Here is a 6,041-nt window from a genome sequence, read left to right as displayed (position 1 = left end):
CACATATAATTAATTACTTTAGAGGATTTAAGAGGCATTTTATACTGAGTAGCTGCGTGTACCAGTGCTGAGTTAATAAACTTAGTAAACTAAAAGTGGCTAATAAAAGATAGGAAAACTTTGTTTAAAGAACACACAATCGCTATCCTACACAGGTTAATACGGCATTAGCAGTAACTGCATTTCGCAGGTTAATACAGGCTATCAGTTAAACAGAACAGCTTTTAAGATTAGTGGACTATCGTCAAGTAAACACTGTATTTGAGAAAGTTGATGTGATACGGTTAGATAAACACTACACTTCACAAGATCAACAGAGTATCGCCAAGCAAATACTACATTTCACAAGGTTCATTTGCTGCCATCAAGTAAATACTTATTTCATCAGATTAATATGGTGTTGTCAGGTGAGCACTACATTTCACAAGGTTAATATAGTGTCGTTAAACTAACGGAATAATTCACAGGTTGAATATAAATTATCTGGAAAACATTATATTTAACCAGCTTAATACTTATAAGTTTAAAGTTAACATTAAAACTGAAACGGAGCCTTTGACGTAACCAGAATGTTTCGAACAAATAATAATATTGTTTCTATGATGATATTGATGCTAAGTGTTATTTATTTTTTAACAGTACGATAGAGTGCAGATATGAACAAGTTTGAACACATAAGGAAAGTTCGAGATTGTTAATTGATTACGAAGGAGAGAGACGGCGTTCGATTCCAGATACTAAGAGGTGATCTTTTCCACATCATTCGCCGAAGTAAACTCAGAGCAGATAAACCTGGTAGCATTTTACAAATTTTCTCTTCAGTCTATGACATGCCCTGTCTACCTCCTAGATTCATTGTTTTATAGCAAGTATCTGGTTTCCTTAACTCCATTTATTTTTATCGTTGTTTTTTAATGCATTAATACAGTTTCCTTCGTGGTTCCTTTTCCTTGTATCGTTAGCGAGTTGTAACAACCTTCCACATGGTTCTTTTGTCACAGCTCTTTAACGCTTTGAAAAAGAAAATGTTTGTTCCGAGCTTTATGAATACGTACTTATATATTTGCAGTAAAAGCTACTGAATTATACTGTAAATACTATGATAAACAGTTAAGACATCGCTTTGTTCTTTGTAAATAAGTTTTAAGACTTTCAACTTCTGTCAATAACAAGAGTAGTTAACAATGCTAAAATAACATTCTTGTTTTTCACAAAATTGTTTACTAACAGTAAGAATTAATTGTACAGATTAATATATGCACTGTTTACTGCAATATAGTCATGGTGCACTAAGTGACACTTAAAACATCGAATTTTGTCAATAATCAAACTTTCAAACATTGAAATTTTCTTTATCGTTCAAACCAAAGTTTTAAATTCTTCGAAAGCGACACACACAAATAAATCTTACAGCAATACATGCACATGTATATGCAAAACAAACAAACTATACTAATAGTAGGTAAATACACAAACAATATAGTGTAAAGTAACCTGAAATAAAGATTTATCATTATGGAAAGACATGTTTTAACACGACCAGAAACCCTCTTCAATCCAACTGTTACACTAAAGAAAGTATGAGATGTCAAGAACAATTCTTCCAGAGTACTAGATTTATACTTTATAAAAAACAAACTATAATTTGCAGCATGCTTGTTGAAGAAAACAGTACCTCTTCAAAAAAAATTCACTTTATAAAGGCAACTTTTGAGTGTTTTTAAATGTTTATATCGGAAAATTATCAATCAGTTATCAGACGTCTTGATGGAGAAGAAACTAACATTTTCAGACTGATTTCGCTGATGAGAAAAAATCGGAGTGAGAAGTTATTTAAACGTTAAACATTCTAAGAATTACTAATGTTGTTTGGGAGCTTGATTTCCAATCTGAGATTTGTGGGTTCAAATCACCGTCACATCAAACACGCTCGCCCTTTCAGCCGTGGGGTGTTATAATGTGACGATTTATCTTAATATTCGTGGCTAAAAGAGTAGTCCAAGAGCTGGCAGTAGATGATGATGACTAACTGCCTTCTCTCTAGTCTTACACTGCTAAATTAGGAACGGCTAGCGCAGATAGTCCTCGTGCAGCTTTATTCGAAATTCAAAACAAACAATCAAACTAATCCTGTTATCGCCCGTTGACGCTGTGGTTGTTTGACCTGCTTCGATTGTTTGGTTTGTTTTGAAATTCGAATAAAGCTACACGAGAACTATCTGCGCTAGCCGTCCCTAATTTAGCAGTGTAAGACTAGAGAGAAGGCAGTTAGTCATCATCATCCACCGCCAACTCTTGGGCTACTCTTTTACCAACGAATAGTGGGATTGACAGTCACATTATAACGCTCTCACGGCTGAAAGGGCGAGCATGTTTGGTGGGACGGGGATTCGAACTCGCGATCCTCGGATTACGAGTCGAGTGCCTTAACCACCTGACCATGCCGGGCTGACCGTTTTCGAAATCGAGAAGACTGACCCTCTTGCTGGTTCGTTAGTTCTTTAGAAAGATAATAAAGTTAATTTAAATAAATATAATAACTGGTGCAGAAAATCCAAAACAGGTTAAAATTTCATGTTATTAAACCTTAGCCAAAAATCCGATTTTAAATTCTTGGATTAAATTGATGTTCAGTTCCCTTCGTAAAGGTTGTTGCTGATCTTGTGGTTAGTGCCAAGACCACTGCTAGGCCTAGTGTATCTCACCTGATCTGATGAGAGCTGGTACAAGATGAAAGGCCTCGTCGACAATGAATAAAACAGAGCTAGTGGTTAACATAGCTTTATTTTTCATTCGTGAATTAGAGTTATCAGTTTTCAGAATTTGAGTCATAGAGCTAAGATAGTAAATTGAATAGACTTGCACTGGATTCATAGGAATGATATTCTGACTATTTCATACTACCCGTTTTTTTACTCCTCTTTAACCGGTCTATCAGTGTGCAAAAAAGGCACGTTTGTTAATTTCATGTTCCGAAAGATTTGAATAATTTCTAACTATTCACGGCAGCCGAAGAGCTAAAAGTATCATTTATTGAACTTTTCTAAGTATTAGTAATAAAGGAAAAGTAAGATTTTAAAGCTAAATGTTACATTAAAATTATACTTTAAATACACATATTCTAATAATTCCTTGTGCGTCGTGTCTAATTCGTCAACCTTTACTTTGTTAAATGTTGACCGACTGTACTAACGTAACAACAAAAAAAAAAAAAATCGAGATTTTAACTTTTTAGTTCGCCAATAGACATTTCCAAAAGCAATCAAGAAGTGTTTCAATCGAGTTTGACCAATAAACAAACAAATAACTCACTTTTTTTTTTTTTACTTTTCAGGTACTAGCATTTTACAACTGTAGTTTTACACCGGTGGAAGTTTGTTGGATTACAAAGAGCCAAAGAAGACCCAGAACTCGAGTTACTCACAACTTTGTTCGTGACGTATTCCAAAGCATCTTATGCAGGAGTGAGAACATGACCACCGTTGTGAGCGTTTATCAAGGAACATCAATAAGACAGTGAAGCTTTTGCAGTTGATCAACATAGCCATCTGATAGACCATTAACTAATGGAGAAAGACGTACAAAATATTTGCAACAGAAAACAGCTGTATAGAGAAAACTGAGGGATCAAAGTATTCATGTTAATTACAGTCTAGTAGCAAGTAGGGAGAGCACAGACTTAAGACGACTGGAGATCAACTCACTGTGAACATCTCTGGTGGAAAGGTTTTCTTTTCAAGCGCAAATGTTCTCGGAGTACTCTCCATGCAGTGATACATCTTTCCTATGTAATCTGGAGCTTAAGTAATTAGTAGACCAGCTTCTCTTTAATGTAGAAACTTTCTTGTTTCTGTATTTTACAATCTGATCATTAGAACAATTCGTTTTTAAAGTTCTAAGCGTATGAATATATTAAAATTTGCTATAAACAACTGTAATAATGTAAACGTTCGAAATTTCACTACAGTTACGTTAGTGTCCTTTCTCTCTCTTATTCCAGTTAACAATAAAAGAGTTTGAGGTGTTCAATATTTTACTGGTGAAACTTATTACTTAATTATTTTGTTACAGTAAAACTATTACAACCAAGAAATGTGTTTTGAAAAACATCAATTTAGTTTCAAACTAGGAAAAATATGAATTACAAAATTTTATCAGACAAAGCCTTACGTAATAAGCCTTATGTGATTTAAAAATGTAAGTTAATTTTTCATACCTTTAAAATTACTTAACTACCTGCGAGACAATGAAGTTAAAATTTTCTATCCAATAGCTTAATCATATACAACATTATACCAAACTAAATAAAATAAGCGATCCAGTTGCTTAATCACATACATTATACCAAACTCTATAAGTGATCCAGTTGCTTAATCATATACGTTATACCAAACTCTCTAAGTGATCCAGTTGCTTAATCATATACGTTATACCAAACTCTATAAGTGATCCAATTACTTAAGGATATGCAACATTATACCAAGCTTTATAACCAATCCAGTAGCTTAACCACATGCAACATTATCCAAACTCTATAAGCGATCCACTTGCTTAACGATGTGCAACATTATACCAAACAAATGTTAAACAGAGCTCACCTTTTGTGTATAGAAACGTACAGTTTTCTTTCAGTGTAAAAACGTTATTATTCACTTAGAAGAGACGGTTTTATTCGTATATTTTGCATCTACAGCATGAGATAATTTATATTTTTTGCACATAGTTGTGGTTAGACATTTATTCAAAATTCTTACATTCGTATTGATGTAGCTTATCAGTATAAAATATCAGGCCCGGCATGACCAAGTGGTTAGGGCACTCGACTCGTACTCCGAGGATCGCGGGTTCGAATTTCCGTCACACTAAACATATTTGTCCTTTCGGCCTTGAGGGTGTTAGAATGTGACGATCAATCCCACTATTTGTTGGTAAAAGAGTAGCCCAAGAGTTGGCGGTGGGTAGTGATGACGACCTGTCTTCCCTCTAGTCTTACACTGCTAAAGTAGAGACGGCTAGCACAAATAGCCTTCTTGTATCTTTGCGCGAAATTCAAAAACAAACAAACAAAATAACGCAAAAGAAGATATCTAATAAAGAAACAGACAAAAGAAACTATCATAAGAACTTTTGAAGTTAATATTATTATTTGAAATAACTTCTGTCGTTAGAGATAATTCAATACGTAATAGCCAATTTAATTCTATATAATTTTATAAAATACTCATAAATATTGTTAATAGAAAACATTAATTTAGTTGAAATGATTTGGGAAACCGACTAGATAGCTGTTAAGTTATTACTTTGGAAGGTATCTGTTGTTTGTAGCTAAGGATAAAGCTACAAAGTAGGATATCATTTTGAAAGATAGAAATATGTCTCCTTCTCATTGCCTGGAACCTTAACTAGTTGGCTCTTAAATTATATCACTTTCCTTGCTTATCTTACTGACAGCAATGAATGGAGACGAAATTAACAGGATAAATATAAACAAGATAATTTTCTTTGTGTAACATTTTAAAACAAATTAATTTTGAAGTTGTTTTCACAAGTTCTTTCGCCAATTTAATCCCATCTTGTTGGGGTTCAATCAATATTTTTTTTAAGCGAAAAATTTTTACATTTGAGTGGCTGGCACTATAGGACGAACACGTTCAGTGACGGGGATCCGAGCTCGCAGCTCTCAGATTGCAAGCGTGTGTGTGTGTTTTCTTACAGCAAAGCCACGTGGGCTATCTGCTGAGTCCACCAAGGGGAATCGAACCCCTGATTTTCAGATTTCAAGTCAAATGCAATCAAAAACAAATCAAATAGCTCATACAAGGTCGCCATTACGAACCGAATTGTATAATCTTTGATTTCAGCACCAGTCTTGAGGGTTATATTAATATCTTTATGTTTATCGAGTTTTGGGGGATTTCTGAGAATAATTTTGATGTGACCGTGCCTGGTAATTGCCTTTAAAAAAAGACTTAATAGACCATTATCTTCTTTGAATACCATGCAATACGTTATGACATTTTCACTGACCCCAAAAAAGAAAC

The 6,041-nt window shown here is 34.1% G+C and overlaps 1 long non-coding RNA gene across 1 annotated transcript; it reads left to right on the top strand.

The window, feature by feature from the left end:
* Positions 1–267: 267 nt before the first annotated feature.
* LOC143248353 (uncharacterized) lies at positions 268–3,975 on the top strand. The gene is made up of 3 exons (XR_013026933.1): positions 268–407; positions 640–865; positions 3,335–3,975. It is a non-coding gene; the product is annotated as an uncharacterized LOC143248353 (long non-coding RNA).
* The last annotated feature ends 2,066 nt before the right edge of the window (positions 3,976–6,041 follow it).

The sequence above is a fragment of the Tachypleus tridentatus genome, chromosome 4 (assembly GCF_004210375.1).
Source record: "Tachypleus tridentatus isolate NWPU-2018 chromosome 4, ASM421037v1, whole genome shotgun sequence".
In the NCBI taxonomy this organism is placed as follows: Eukaryota; Metazoa; Arthropoda; class Merostomata; order Xiphosura; family Limulidae; genus Tachypleus; species Tachypleus tridentatus.
This window is presented reverse-complemented; position numbering and strand designations above follow the sequence as displayed.